Source organism: Tiliqua scincoides, chromosome 1 (genome assembly GCF_035046505.1).
Source record: "Tiliqua scincoides isolate rTilSci1 chromosome 1, rTilSci1.hap2, whole genome shotgun sequence".
In the NCBI taxonomy this organism is placed as follows: Eukaryota; Metazoa; Chordata; class Lepidosauria; order Squamata; family Scincidae; genus Tiliqua; species Tiliqua scincoides.
Window position 1 is genome coordinate 114,366,439 of NC_089821.1, and position 16,976 is coordinate 114,383,414.

General features: G+C 41.6%; 1 protein-coding gene across 1 annotated transcript in view; it reads right to left on the reverse strand.

Annotated features, from left to right (window-relative positions):
- CALCRL (calcitonin receptor like receptor) overlaps positions 1–16,976 on the reverse strand; it is a 79,661-nt gene that overhangs the window by 34,881 nt on the left and 27,804 nt on the right. The window lies entirely within an intron of this gene.

Below are 16,976 nucleotides of genomic sequence, written 5' to 3' on the forward strand. Positions count from 1 at the left end.
AGAAGTTGAAAGTCCTTCACGGCCCAATTCTAATTATCTATATCAATCTTGCTTAATTGAATAGGCCTTTCTTCTACATAGGTATGTGCAACTTAGCTTTGGAGCCTTGGGAAGGAATTCTGCACAAAGTTGTTCAGCTTAAGTCACACTGAAATTCCTGAAGTTCAGCAACTGTTGTGTAAGATGCCACTGTGGTTTGGTATATCAGCCCCCATAATAATGCAATAATGCCATTTTACAATGCTGCATTTCCAATATCACCAATTTCAAATATATATACCCGCAGATCCCATTTCATGCCTCCCCCACTGTAGTGCTGATTCATTATAGTGCTATTTGTCTTAGAAAATTTTCTTTTAAAAGAAGTATGTTTATAGACACTTCTGCTGTCACTTCTGCATGAGGTGGCGGCACTCCTGGTTCGTTGCCAAAACTGCCTACACCCACTGGAGCAGGTAAGGCAGTGGTGGGGGCAGGGAGGCTGTGGGAGGGGGTGGGTCTGGTGGTGATGGCAAGTGCTGGAGCCCATCCCCTCTTTGTGCTGCTTCCCCTTTCTGTCTTCAGACTTGTGCCAGTGAAATTGCTGGTGCGGGTTCAAGGAGATCCATTGCAGAGCGGGAGGGCTTAAGGAGGAGTAAGAGGATTTAAAACACCTTCCCTTCTGAAGTCTCTTGATCCACCCTGCCCCAGCTCCCCACCGCCCACTGGATACAGCACACTTATTTTTGGTGTGACTGCACTAAAGGAAGTGGGGACAGGATTGGACTCTTAATGTTCCTCTTTTCAGGCCTTAAATGGGGCATAAACCCTTGTATTACGAGATGGAGCTAGACTCTAGCCTTAGACTTTTCTTTCTCGTTCCTTACAGTTTCTAGCTCAGCTGTGTTCTGCACTATTATAAAGTTTATTGCCTTTTGGATTGTTATAAGCAGTGAGAGTCATTTCTTCTGGAGCACAGAGATCTATATAAAAATGGCGAAGAACCGTGCATCCACATTACCAGCACAGAGATCATGGATGAACAGTGGCCACGGACTGCAAGGGCTCTTATATTGTTGCTGCAAATTATTTGAAGACGAGTTGTATTCCAGCAATGACACTTTTGGGACTTTTAAGAAGGAATCTATTTTGCGCTCATGTTAAGTGAATTTGTAAGGCAATTTAGAGATTTATATTATATTATAATTATTGAAAATATCAATTGTACACTTTCCCCTCAATTGCTTTTTTCTTCAGTGGTAGTCCCAAAAGTGTGGATCTTGGCAGTTTAAAAAAAGTGATTGCATTTGCTCTCGTTGTTTTACTAGTAACTAGAAAAGCGTGCAGAAAGAATAGTGCGTGTGTCTCTTTTCTCCACTTTGCTTCGCCAAGTCACCTCTTGTTCCCAAGGTCTTGCAACACTGCTCACACAGACAGCAGTGATATTTATGGCAGATGGTAGAGGTCAACAATGGGGGAAGGGTTTGTACACTACCAAAACATTACTGGGAGAGCTTGAACCTATGTTTGCTGTTCTCCTTTCCAGGGCTTTGCGGGGCCGTCCTGCCGGTACGAACAGATGTTTCTGTTTTCATTCTTTTCCTTTCTTTCCTCCCAAGAGCAATTGCCATCCTGATGGAATGCCAGCAACTGGCCATGCAACATGTAAACAAAAGACCTAGGGTTCCATTTGTATAATTCGACCACAGCTTGTTACAAAAGGAGAAGTCCATTGTCTTGACTTGGAAGGCAATGTTTAAACTGATGAGCCAAGCCATCCTTTCCTTTTCAGAGTGAGCAGACACACAAACACAGAAAACCCCCCCCCCCAAACCACCAAGTTAAACAGGAAACTACATGTGTGGGCCACCGTGGCACATCTGTATTTAAGTAGCCATGTAGCTATACATTCAAAACTCAATTCATGATGAAGGTTAGTAGAAACAGGCTTCTCTACCATTCCATGAGCCCCAATTGTCTCAAGGGAAATGGTTTCTTTTTTTTCTGTGAAGACAGAGATTCTCCCTTGAAACACGTCAGAAATTTGGAATTACGGTGAAGGAGGCATCTGTTTTTATAACACCATAATGAATAGGAGTTTGAAAATACTGATGGATAAGCCCACACATATTTTTGCCTCTGTTGGCAAAGTCTTTGGTAATTTTTGTTATATTGGTCATAATAATCCGGATCCCAAAGGATCTCCTCTATGGATAACTCGTGCAAGGAAAGCGCCCTACAGGTAGACCACAGCTGCAATACAAGGACATCTGCAAGAGGGATCTGAAGGCCTTAGGAGTGGATCTCAACAAGTGGGAAACCCTGGCCTCTGAGCGGCCCGCTTGGAGGCAGGCTGTGCAGCATGGCCTTTCCCAGTTTGAAGAGACACTTGGCCAACAGTCTGAGGCTAAGAGGCAAAGAAGGAAGGCCCATAGCCAAGGAGACAGACCAGGGTCAGACTGCACTTGCTCCCGTTGCGGAAGGGATTGTCACTCCCAAATTGGCCTTTTCAGCCACACTAGACGATGTTCCAAAACCACCTTTCAAAGTGCAATACCATAGTCTCTCGAGACTGAAGGTTGCCAACAACAGGTCATAATAACATCTTAGCTTTTAAGGGTAAATGCAAGTATAAAGGGACTCTAATTGATGCTCCTTTCCCACTATAATTCTTGTCTCAAATAAAATGCCAGGTCAAGTTGAACCTTCTCCATATAATTGATCCCTCGGGCACATTTCAGATTTAACATTGCAGATATATTTCAAAACTAATAGAAAAAAGGACAAACTGTAATTAATTCCACTCTTTCTCTCCCACAAATAAAACAACGTGCATACAGCCATCCATCTCCTGCTCCACATGTATACAGGGGTGGTACTAAACATCACTAAGCTGCGTCTGCAAAACTTTTTAAAAATTAAAAACCATTCAATTTTTTACAAACCAGAAATACAAACAACAGGAAAAACAGCACTTTTAGGGAGGGGGGTCCAGTTCAAATATCACAGATGGAAGCGTCCATTGATCCAATGACACAAGAGCAAGCATCTAAATAAGATTTTTTAAAAATCACGCAGACATGTGTGCTTGCCAAATTTTCATATAAATGTACACTTTGTGAACAACAACAACAACAGTATTTATATACCGCTTTTCAACTAAATGTTCACAAAGCGGTTTACAGAGAAAAATCAAATAACTAAAAGCAAGTGACATATAATAATTTTAACCACTGCAAGGGAAGGCAACCCTTAGTTCACAGTTAACAGACAACACTTGCTCCTCCAGTTCTCCCAAACAATATGCTTTACTACAAAAAGAAGCCCTAGATATTCAACATGTTTTCCAACAGGGAGGATCCGATAAAATATGAAGCAGCTCAAGAAAACTACAAGAGTCCTCCTGCTCATTTGACAGGTTAGGGACTGGAGCAGTGGAGAAAAGTGGGAAGGTTGAATAGCGGAACCCAGACTTTTTTTTAGTTTATAAACATTGCTTCCAGTGCTTTTTTAGCTAGCAAATTGCAAATACCATTTTTTATCTTGCAAATTCCTGCTGTCACACAAAGATTTCTGCAAATGGACTCTCATTAATGCCTTCAGGAATGGGAACAGACCCCTAGGTAAAGTTGGCATGCACACGCGCTCTCTCTCTCTCTCTCTCTCTCTCTCACACACACACACACACACACACCCCAAAACAATTTAAATCACCATGTCATATGCAAATCAACATGGGAGAGGGCAGTTGTAGCCTTTAGAACAGCAGAGAGAGGTTGAAAGAGCGGAGCACACATTGAATGAATGACTTCTGGGTATAACTGAAATGTGTTGAAAGAGCGGATTGTCAAAAAACAAACTGTCAGAAAGCGGGGGATACCTATAATCCATCAGTAAACATAAGATCAGCTCTCAGGAATAAATTAATGCAAGGAAGACAAAAATGCAATGGAGAGACAACTTGATATGGCTGCATCATTTGCACAAAAGACCATTCAACTTATTGCATATAGAAACGACTGTAATATTTTCCAGGACAAATTACACGAGTGTCCAACATGCAAGAAATCTGAATTTCTTCAGACTGTTCCTAGTATCAGAATGTTCCTAGCATTTTAAGGTGTTCAGGGAAAATAAATTTGCAGCCACCAAAATGCATGCAGAATAATTTCACAATTGTTCCTGTAATTTTTGCATTTGCCGGAGGGTGGATGGGATCACATTTACAGGGTACTGTACTTGATACCTTTTCTAGAGCTCAAAAAAAGCATTGCAAGCTGGCAAGACTCATGGAATAGTCTTTTACTGGAAGCAATTCGTTTAAAGATCAGAAGGAGATCCAAGTAACATTTTGGATTTAATAGCTAACTTTTCTGTCTTCTTGCTTGCTTCTTGCTGTCTTCAAAATTAGTTATGTTTGTTTTGTGACTCCTTGTGCTAAGCTAACAAGCAGTGAATGAGTGGAATAAATAGGGAGGGAGTTGTATGGTGTGCCTGAAAGAACATTTTCAATAGTTTTGAGAACACTTACAGACGAAGAATGAAATGAATGGGTCTGCCCACAGTGCCAACCTGCTCATCCTTTACTGATATGGGCAAGTGAATTCTTCAGAAAACTGGTACAGATGGGAAGGTAGTACAATGAATTATGGAGCATGTGCCTTCTGACAAGAAACCACATGCCCTATCCACTCAGAACAGCAAGAAACAAAAGACTTGCTCAGTGTGTTTCAACGTTCTGAGCTTGCACCAAAAACTGGGTCACACTGAACAATTCTTTAAAAAATCCACCATTTGGTGGCCTCTTTCTGAGACATCACTTACTAAACAGAATACTTCCAGAGGTATTTCACCACTGGAAATGACACCACTGAGTTATAATATTTAATCTGTAACACAACCGATATACTTTGTACTTCTACTTACATGATATACTAGAGTGTCTGTAGAGAGGACCCTATATTACTGTTATTCACATTTTTATATTGCCCTTCCTCCAAAGAGCTCAGGGTGGTGTACATGGTTCCTTTGCCCCTTTTTGTCCTCACAACAACCCTATAAGTTAGGTTAAGCCGAGACAATGACTGGCCCAAGGTCACCTAGGAAGCTTCATGGCTGAGCTGGGATATGAACCTGAGTCTTCCAGGTCTAAGTCCAACACCACAACCACTACACGATCCTTGTTCTCAGCCTATCTGTCAAAAACAAAGCAAAATAGCATTCCAAGTTGATAGGGGTACAGTGATTAACTTGGGGCTGTCTGTGTACTTTGTACACAGTGTCTGTGTACTTTGTACAAGTGACAGATAATATACACAGCTAAAATTCAGGGTATTCTAAAGTGGTCCCTATATTATTGAAAGTATGGAGTGGGGCCAAGACAATCTTCAAACGACTGTGGGACCAGTTGCCTCAAGTGAAATATGAAGTGGTGCAGTGAGAGAAAAATTGTAAAAATACTTGGGGGGGAGGGAGGAAAATGCTGTGGATCAGTAGTAGGAGTTAGACAATTGAATCTAGGGTGGCAGTCTGGGAGAAATTGATTTCTTATATAAAGTTTGATTTCTTATTTCTCTTAGTGCCTTGAACTCAGGTTGCCACGTTAAGGGCTGAAAACCATGAGCCCCAGCTTTTGACCTCCCAAGGACCCTGCTAATTAGGGTCTGGACTTAGCCAGTGATTGAGCACCTGTTGTTCATTAATGGATACATCCTATTTACCCCTCTGGCTAAATTCCTTTTGTCCTTTTACCTGTATTCATATATAACCATATGGCTGAACTTCTGTCTGCTATTTCCAGTGTGTTTTATTAGATCAGAGTACATTTATGCCTTCTCTTTCAGAGGTTATCCCTTGCATGCAAAGCCACCATAATTAGATGTTGGTGTGAGTAAATTTTCTATATGATGATTCTGTATACAATAAGAAACTGTATGATCTCACCCCAAGACCTTATAACAGCCATGTATTCTTTGCATATAGCTGTCAGACTTCCCAGCCAGAATGTGAACTCAGTTCTGAGCACTCAGTAAAGAGCCAACTTTCTAACTCCAGCCAAGAGCTTTTACTTTCCTTCTCCGCCAGTAGAAAAGTACCTACTCGTACCAGGTACATATACCCAAGAATGTTTCTAGCAAGCAGAGAAGTTTAGATGGATGCTTCATAAATGGTTTGGTAAAATGTTAGTATAAGCACCTACGTAAGTTCAACAGTGTTGGGCACAGAGGGCTATAGGAGACCTCAATCACTTCCAAAGGATATTGTTGTAAGTGGCTGCACTTTTTAGACATGGCAGTTCTCACATTTGCATGTTCTGGCATTCGTCCTTCATTTTGTTGACGAAGACAAAACTCTTCTGGGCCTAGGTCTTCACCTTCTCTTTCTTAAGGTGCCTCCTTGTAGTATAAATGAACATACACAGAAGATCAATCAGCTAAAATGTATTGAGTGCAGAATTCCCCAGCCAGAAAACCTTCCTCACTTCTGCCTTATGCTTAATTGAGGACTGATTTAGGACATGGTGTTCTGTCTAGAATGATGGCAAAACCATTTGAGCTGTGCTAAGCTTGGCGGATAAACTATTATCAATGCAGCATCAGTGCAGTGTTTTTTCCTGTTTTAAAAACGTGTTCTCAATAGCCATTTAAAATAGCTTGCTTTCCTGCGCAGCTTGGTGCCAAGCACTTTTTTTTTCAAAAAAAATCTATTCAAAACAAAGACTTGTTAAGAAAAGAACAAAAAAAAAAAAAGCACTGTCATGCTTGAGAGATACTGTTTAAACAGTACAGAGGAACATTTCCCAAATATTCACCCTTCCTAAAGGCAACATGATGGTACTACCAGGCAAAATTATCTGGGAAACAAGAAAGGACAATATCCAAAGAGACTACTTTCCATAATCAGATATCTTACTCAAAGACTCCAGCCATTTGGGGGAGAGGTTTTATGACTGTCTGGTTGTTTCAAATAAGATCCTCATTTCACTAGAAAAAAGAAACATTCTCTACCTTCATTCAGCTAAGAATCCTGCCAAAAGACACAATTTACACAGAGCCTCTTCTGCACAAGCACTCCTGAAATGAATTTACACAGAACAAGAAAAGATGAGTGAGAAAAAGGTCCTAGTGGAACAAACTTCATTTGTCTCTACCAGCTTCTTGAAATCCACAAATGGAGAATCTGAACCTCCATTTGCATGCAAACCCCAGCATCCAAAGTTCCACCCATGAAAAAAGTAAAACCAAGAAAACTATGCAATATCGTATGCTTGCACTTACTATGAATCCTAAATTATGCTAAAACCTCAAGGCTAAAAATACTTCATACAGACACACTTTCTGGCTTATAGAAGCTTTTAGATTTGCACTGGCTGCAAATATCTAAGCTTGCAAAATTTAAGATTAGAGTTATGTACCAATTTAACCTTATGTTCAGTTTTCAAAGTGGCAAAGGACTGGTAAGTAGTTGTACTTTGACTCAGCTCCCATGATTCTGCAAGGTTTTTTAAGGCCCAGGAATCAAGTTTGTTACATATCAAAGCAAATTGTTTGGCAAAAAGCAACAATTGCTTTGTGGTAAAATACTTTCCTTTGATGTAACAAGCTCAGCTCTTGGGATTGCATCTAATAATATCAAATGGCTTATTAACTGTAAATCTGAATTCAATTGAAGACAGTGGCTTAAAAAAAAAAAAAAAAACCAAAGCCATTAACCATGGTTTTATTAACCATGGTTTATTAACCATGGTTAATAAAAATAATATTATTTTGGTGTAAGGGGTCCACACAAACAAGTTATTTCAAAATGGTGTTCGATGTCATGAATAACAACAATAATGAAATTAGAGAGCAAACTGCTGAGTGTAACTAATGAGCTAGAATAGGTCAAGCTGAATCACTGACAGTTATATCTACCTAGCATGATTACAAACACAGCTTTCAAATACATTTAAGGAAGGTTAAGTGATTCAGTAACATCATGTTGTTTGGTTTGTCCTAATTGTAATTAAACTCAATGAGGCCCTGTAATTAAATTAATGTGTTCTCGTAAATCATTATGAAGAATCAGAACCACCACTCAACAAAAAATCTGCACTGAATGTGTTGGGGTGGGGAAAATCCAAATGATTTTTTTCTTCAGATTTTAACCAAGTGGATAATGCAGATTAAAATAAATAAATTAATACAGAGAGAGAGAGAGAGAGAGAGAGAGAGAGAGAGATGCATAGTGAAGTCGGTCAAAGACCTGTTTCATACATGCATACACATCACTTGATTTCTCATCACCTGATGACTTGAGTTCAGTGTGTGAAAACTCATGAATCCATCAAAAAGCATACTGCTCACATCAAGTTACCCATATCTGCACATTCATACCTCAGTACTATCTGACAAAGGATGCAGTGAGTTCCTTTTGTGACCTGCTAATCTCTAGAAATATATGATTGCCCAAACTCTTAATACTTGAGACAAAAGACAAAATCCAAAGTGGGAAAATCCATTAGGACAAGAAACACTTACTGGAGTAGACCACACCTGAAATCAATTGAAGATACTAGGACAGGTGTGTTGGATTCCAAATAATGGAAGACAAGGGCTATATTATGAAGATGCAACACATTACAATCAAAGCAAACATACAAAACAAATTCATTCAGCTATGCTTGATTACAACCAGTTTACTGTTCTTACAACCCATACACATCATTTAACTACAAAATGATTCTATCCCAGTAAACAAAGCAGAGGTCACTGCCAGAATCCTTCTGACCCTGTTAAAAATACTTGGTGGAGATTTGTACGAGAGGATCTGAAGGGCAGTGGAAGTTCACATGCTCTGAATGCAGAAGGTTCAATCCTGGCCATCTCCAAGAAGGGTTGAGAATGTATAAAACCAAGGAAAGTCATTGGCGTATTAAAAGTATTTAGAATAACTCTTGATCTTCTAAGCATGATTATTTTTAACTGTGTAGCAATCTCCTGGGGGCTGGGGATAAGAACAGGCCCTCAGTTTGGCTGTACTTGTAAGAGGCGACTAAACAGCCACCAGGTAGATGGGACTCGTTAGCCTGGGAAGGCAGCTCATCTGAGAGAAGGAAAACTCTGATCCCAAACCTCCACTTCCTTGTGGCTACATCGTTATGGAAAAGGCTTCAGGAGTCAACCTCGAGGCAAAATCTGGAGCGGGAGTCTCTGAGGCAGTTCATGGCTGGACACAGTCACGTTCTGGCAATTCCTGCGACGCCGCTGGTACTAACCATATTGGCCTCTGCCTTTCCATTGGACCATTTCAGCGATGTGGAGAGGGGGGATTTGCTGCATGGGTAACAGTCTATCCTCCATACCTACTTCACCCAGGCTTCGCGCACTGGAGAGGACACTCTGTTCCAGAACCACCATTCAGAGCGTGATACCATAGTCTTCCGAGACTGAAGGATGCCAACAGAAAGCAATATGCATACACAGGTATCTTATATCCATTATAGTATATACATACATACATGCCTAGATAGAATGTTGTCATGTTATATTTATTGATATAAAAATGTATGGTTATTAAATGCACAGACGTTCATATATGAAACAGAGAAGGAATTAAAATTTATCCAGTGAAACTTTTCCATTCAAATTTACTACAGTCATTTAACATGCACTCTTAGACATTTACAGATGAACAGTAATCAGCTAAGGTAGGCAGACAGGCAGAAGGTGCAATTCTAGTATTTCAGTCTTCACGAATATTCCAGTCTAATCCTTTTCAGTCTGCTTGAATTTGTATCCCACACAAGTCCTACATACCAGAATCACAGAATACAGGTAGGCCCCCATATCCATGGATTCAGTTATTATTATTAATTATTATTAACAAGTATTTATATACCGCTTTCCAACTAAAAGTTCACAAAGCGGTTTACGGAGAAAAATCAAATAACTAATGGCTCCCTGTCCCAAAAGGACTCACAATCTATGGACACAATCTAAGGACTCACTTCATCTATGAGCCCAATATAAACTCAAGATGAGTGGAGTCTTGCTTAACATGAGCACACACAAAACAGGACATCAAGGAAAGCCAGCTTCTAAGAAGCAGATGATGTTAGGATGGATTTGAATAAGGCTCACATGCTGAAGGTGTGGCTGTGGGAAAGTCTGGTGTTTCTCAGTCTTGGCCCCTAAAGCCCTATTAGCATTTTCCTTAAGTACAAGCAGATTTTTTTCCATATCCTTCAGCAATGCTCCACCCTGTCACTCTACCTGACTATGTAAAATAATAATACTCAAATACATGAAGCTGGAAATTAGTGACACATGTTTCATCCTAGAACACTACTAAGCCTGCCAACCTGTCCCAATACTTAGGCAGACCAGGTTGTTTGTGGACACACTAGTCCAAAGGACAAGTGATCAAAACATCCAGGTTGGTCTGTATGCTGCAGCCACAGGGCTCAGAGCAATCAACAAAACAGAAGACGTTGTGATCCAGGTGAGACTGAGTTATGAAGCCAAAGCGAAGAAAGGACTCCCAGCATGCCTCCTTGCATGCTGGTGAGGAATTGCCTACCCCCCCACCCCGGCCAACAGCAGGCTATGGCTGTCATCAGATTGTCTGGTTCATTGGGGGAGGTGGGAGCGGACTTCTGCTCAGGTGCATGTGTACCCGGGGAGCTCAGTCTGTTCCCAGCTAGCAACCCCCTACCCACCCACCCTCAACTAGTCCAAGATTAGCTGGCTGCTCATCAATGGCCGGGTAGGAATTTTTGGCTACCATCCAGATTGGTTTTGGGATGGTGGTTTTTTTCACCTACCCCGGACTGGCTGTTGTAGTGTGGTAGTTATCTGTTAGGAAAGCATGGTTGGGTCAGTGTGTTACTCACATTAGAAGTACAGGGTGGGGCAGGCAGAGTACTTCTCGGTGTCCAATCTAAGGCAGCAAGGCCAGGGGGTGAGCCAGGGCTGCTCCCATGATGCCTGACTGGCTCAAGAAGGCTGGTTGGCAGGCCCCTTGTCTGAACTGGTGAAGCCTGGCAGAGGACAGTCTTGCAGCTTGGCCGTTCTGCTGCCTTACCCCCCTTTGGGCGACATTGAAAGGCGGGCTTAATAATCTTTGAGTGACACCTGGAGTCAGGTGGACGCCCTATGAGACGGGGACAAAGACTGCTAGGGCTGTTTCTCCCACTTAGTATCCCACACTTGGGGAGGGTTTTAGGGTTACCCTCAGTTTGCCCTATTGCAGAATTATTGGTAACATTAATAAAGTTGCCCATTCAATTCCAAAGACATAGCCTGTTGTCATTATTTGGGGGTGCTAGGGTAATGGGTGCGGTTTTTTAGGTACTGTATCTCTCTTTCCTTTTTTCATGGAAGCTTATAATCAAGCTATTGGGTAGAAAAAAAATGACTGATAGTGCTATGAAACTTTCCACTTGGGGAAGATTTCTGAAAATGGTTAAGATGTAAAATAGTCATCTATTCATGCAATGCTTAATCCCACAGTCCCACAAAGAATGCTAGCAGCCACTAGCATAGGTCCAACTGACCCTTACTGGGTAGCGGCCTCAGAACTGAGTTACTTGGATACAAGAACCATGAGGTCAGACCCAGATTATTACCTTCCTGGGGGAAGATCCAGGGAAAGCAAACAGGTAAATGACCTGCCTGCCTTGTTCCTACCTTCAAACTGTCTCCGCACAGCATGGGAAGGAGCCACTGGTGAGATAATGTGAATTAGGCCTTAGATGGCATTTTAAAAGGACACTAGATTAATTACTGAGAAGTTAATGCAATGCCCATGGGTCCTAATAGTTAGAAGTGAAACAGCCACATCCAGAGGCAGATGGAGCTCTCATTACCATCTCCAGGTAGAACAGGAAGAATCCCTCTTTCATGCTCACTTGTGAACTTTGTAGGTGTAACTTACTGCCCACTGTGGAGGCAGAAAACTGGGCTAGATGGACCCTTTCAGCACAATCCAATGCACGTCTACACAAAAGTAAGTCCCATTGATTCAGTGAGATTTAGGGCGCAATCCTAACCCCTTATGTCAGAGCTTTCCAGCACTGGCATAGCAGTGCCAATGGGACGTGTGCTGCATCCTGCAGTTGGATGTCACTCACAGAGGCCTCCTCAAAGTAAAGGAATGTTTGTTCCCTTCCCTCAGAGCTGCATTGCCGTTATGTCAGTGCTGGAAAGCTGCGATTATGTCAGTGCTGGGTTAGGATTGCGCCCTTACTCTCAGGCAAGTATGCACAGGATTGCAGACTTTGTCTGGTACAACATAGTAGTTGCTAAGTACTTAGAGCTTAGTAACTTAGTCCAGACCAAGGTCCATCAAATCCAGTACCTTCTTTCCCATAGTGGCCAACCAGTGGCCTCTGGAAAGCCACAAGGACGGCATGGACAACAGATATCTCCCACTGTTGCTCCCAACAACTGATAAAATACATAGCAGAGTCACACTCACCACTTTTTGGCTAGACATACAAATTTCCCCAGAGAACTGAGTTCAGGAGCAACCAATTCTTTAGCTTTTAGTAGAGTGCAACTGTCCTAAGGGCCAGCCAATCACAAAGTCATGTCCATCTTCTTTCTGCAGCTGGCCATATTAATTGCTGATTGGCTGGCCAATCTTGAAGCTCTTTTGCCTAGAGCAGTATTCAAAGTAGAGAAAGGATGTTTTTAATTAAAAACAATAGGATCCTGAATATTTCATTAGATAAACATGCACATAACAACTGGATCAGAGCTGAATTCCTAGTAGGCCACTTGAGCAGAAAAACCCACCAGCTCCTATAGGGTCCTATGAATGATTAGTCTCACTGTTGAAACCATCCTCTGCCAAACTGTGTTAATTTGTTCTTTATGTATGGGAGCTTACGCAGCTGTCTCCAACGTTCCACAGGGAAACAAAATGGCTACCTTTGGTTCGCAGCTCTGAAGTGGCCCACCTCAGCCGTGGTTGTGCTACGAGCTGCATGTGTGTTTCCTGTTATCTAAAGGGACATGTGCAACATCAAATTCCATTTACAAACACATTAGCTCGCAGCTGCTGGCTTGGCAGGCTTCTGTGTTGAGAAAATTTTCCAGCCTGTGGTGGAAACATGACAACAAAGCTTTCATCATCAGTGGCCTTGAAGCAGCATCACCCAATGTTCATCCCATGTGACTAGAGCAGAAAAAGCTCTCCTAAATTTGTTTCCTCCAGCACACCTTGTGCCAAAGTTTTTTTTTAAGGTAATGGCCTATCACTTATCATCAGCTTCCTCTCACTGTTGATGGAGTGGGATATTGACTTAAACCGTCGACAATTCTAGACTTTCCTGATTCATCCACATAGAGAATGAGAAGATATTGTGCTGTTCAGCTGCTGTGATGTTACCGTTACTTTAAACACATTCTTGAACTTGTCTTTTTCCAGTGATGGAAAAATGCTTTACAGGTTCACTTACATCTAGATACCATATTTGTGATGCTCCAATGACACACACGGAACTGGAGAATGGTGTTGATCCTGAGAGATACTTGCCATAAAAAAACCCAGAATAATCCTACCCAACTGACATTACTAGAGAGCATTTGTTCATGCGACACAAGAACCTATTTGGAATTGTTGTCCCTTAAGGTGCTTTACCTACAAACAATGGCAAAAATGATGTTGCTAAAAGGAACCCTTCCGGTATGTACCACAGTTTCTGAATGATCACATAATACAAGATTAGAGAGCAGAATAAAACAGCCAAATCAGCACAATACTTACAACTTAGAGTAGTGGAAAAAGGAGCATTTCCAGATCTACTGTATCCAACTTGAAACCCAGAGAGATAGCTGGCACAAAATTTGAAATAAATATAAATATTTCAGTCTAACGAAGGGGCAATACTGAGCACGTTTACCATGTTCCATTTAACTCAGTTGGACTTACTTTTGAGTTCCTAGGATTCCATGCAAATCTATTCTAAGAGATGTCAGTAAGCTTCAAGTCACATTTCTGATGTGTGCAGCAGACAAACACATGATCTAATTTCTCAGATTCAAATTATTAAAGGACCTGAGAATTATATGTCTGCTTTGCAAAACAGATAACAAGTCTGGAAAAATTATTGGGGGGCAAAAGCCATATGACTACTACAGTAATTATTATTGAAAACATTAAAAGAGGGAGGGTTGGAAAGTCAAAAGGCAAATGCCCTGGATCTGAGTGTGCTGTCCAGAAATATAAAACATTAATAGATATCTCTGTAAAGAAATCACTTGTTTTTAATACACGTACACACTGTTTATAAAATGCATCTTGGGGGGAAAAGACTTCCAGTTTTGAAAGGTGGTGGAAAAGAAATCCCACTCTGTGACATCACAGGTCCTGGGGATGCTGGCACTAGGGCTTAAGCCACTGTATGCCCTGCACCACCAAACCATCTCCCAGACTGAGAAAGGTATTTGTCTGACTGCTGCTACATGATGGAGTCTTCCCTATAAGAGCCAAAGCTGGTGCTTCTCCTTTTCTGCCCAGGTGACCTGAGTAGCCAATAAGGGCCCAGCTGCTTCATAATACATGCTTCAGGTTCAACTCCTCAGCTTGAGCAACGTCACTGATCTGGAGTAGCAACACAGATTGCCTTGCCTCATTCTCCTCATCTCCTTTAGTACTCAAGTCCAATCCGGCCCTCACTACCCTCTCTGCCTCTAGTCCTTCTGATAACCGCCTGTCTCATTTGACACTTGATCCCATCCTTCCTTGACTTTATCTGCTATCTCTGACCCCTTTGACCCAATGTCTACCTACTCTACATTTGGAACCCTCTCCACAGTTGCAGCTCGGCTTGTAATCAAACCAAAGCCTGACACACACAAAGACCATGTGAATGAGTTGCCCATATTGGTCAATGCAAGAGACATACTACAAGGAAAGGGATTTTTTTTTTTTTTTAACTGTAGGAATGATCAAGTATGGACACCAAAACATGTTATGACCAATTTTATTTTTTACTGGTGTACTTTCTGTTATCTCTTGTGCAGGCTATAAAAAAGAACAAGAAGTCTTAGTGAAAATTTAGAAAGTCATGCAGTCTACAGTCCAAATGTTTGTGGTCATTTCCAGCAGCAGATAAGCATCTGGAAAACCTACTGGTAACCTCCATTTCCCATTGCTGCTTCTTGTGGTCAGAACCAGCAAGCCAGCTTAATGCACCCAACTCTCTCATATATATGAATATGGCATTAATATATATCTCAAGTGTTTGGCCAGCAGAATTCGGGTGTTAATAAAACAGCTGGGTTCTAAAGGTACCAAAGTAGCTTTACTCTTTTACAGAGATAATATGCTCCGCAAGAACTATTAGATGAGAACAGATAAAGTTGTTTCAGAATGGATGAAAAAATAGAGCTACTTTTCAAAGGATTACTTGGCTAATTTTTCCATGTATGCCACACCTATGGTAGTTCAAAAGGTTGGTTGGCAACCTTCAGTCTCGAAAGACTATGGTATAAGCCTACAGCACCCAGTATTCCCAGGCGGTCTTCCATCCAAGTACTAACCAGGCCTGACCCTGCTTAGCTTCTGAGATCAGACATGTGCAGAGTTTTTTTTTAAGTTTTTAAAGTTCAAAAGGTAACAACATACAAAAGCTTGCACTGACCAGCTCCCAAATGCTTCTCTCTTGAGTTTTTTCCCTCCCATTTTGCATGCCAACCTCATTGTAAACATGACTTTAAAAGACTGCTGAATTATATGTGGGAAAATTCCCAAAGAAAACGCTTATCGTCTTCAGAACATTATATGTACCTTACCCTAAAAATCCAATTTTAATAGAGTCCTTGCCTTTTATTGTTATTTTCATTGTCTGGCACTTACAGAGGAAAAGAGAGATAAAAATTGGTTACGTGCTGCTGAAATTCATACTGATAAGCTGTTGCAAAAGATTGCAACCCTGATTCAGACAATACTTGAAACCAATGGGACGATAGTCAAGTGGGCACAAATCCACAGCAGTGGGCAGGTGTGTGGAACAGTTTACAATGCGGGGCAGACAGTTTTCCTTGCAATACTGAAAACTACAGTGGGGTGTTTTACAGAATTGTGGTAAAACCACTAGATTCCACAAGGGAGGAAGATATGGCAAACAAACGTATATCAAACAGGACACTTTCCATGATGCGACATCCACCCAGAACTAGAGAGAAGACCTCCTTTCAAACACACAAGATCGCACTGAAATCTGGTGGGTTCACTTTGATTTCCAGGCATGTTTTATAAAGTTCACAGACATTCTGAAATATTCCTCTGAAGCCCGGGGGGGAAATCCTCATGGGGAAGCCAATGCAGCCTGGTGTGCAGTCCATGCTGGATACAGATGTACAATGCTCATATGGAACCCACTAAACAGACTGGATGCGTCTTTTGATGTGGATGGAAATGCAAATCTCCATCCAGAGCCCTGGTTGTGTGCAAAACAATTTTTGTGTAATGAGAACTGGATCAGGGCCATAGTTTAACAATGCAAAGCTGTCAGATCATTATGGAATAGGCAAATTTGACAAAAGTTCACACTCTATCATGGAATACCATCATGTTTTGAAAGCGATGAAGTAGTTTGGCACCAATGATTATTGTACACAAGTTGCAGGAATTCAGAATGGTCTTTGATATTTGTAAGAAATGTAAAGGACTTACAGCCCAATCCTATCTAAATCCCCCTGGGGCGATGCAGGGGCATTGGCATGGCCTATGCTGCATCCCTTTGAGGATTTTTGGCTGCCAGAGGTCTCCTTGGAATAAGGATCCTCTTGCCCCAGCAGCTGTAACAGGACAACTTGAACCTGTGCCAGTAATGTCACTGGTGCAAGTTCACGTTGATCTGTGCTAGTGGATCAGCCTGGGAAGAGGGTTTGTCTACAGTGCACACCATACCTGCCCCATCTCCTCCCTGTTCTACCCCATCCCTACTCTCCTCCCACTGGACCTGCCTGCTCCGGTAGATGTCCTGATGGCCACCAGAACTGGTG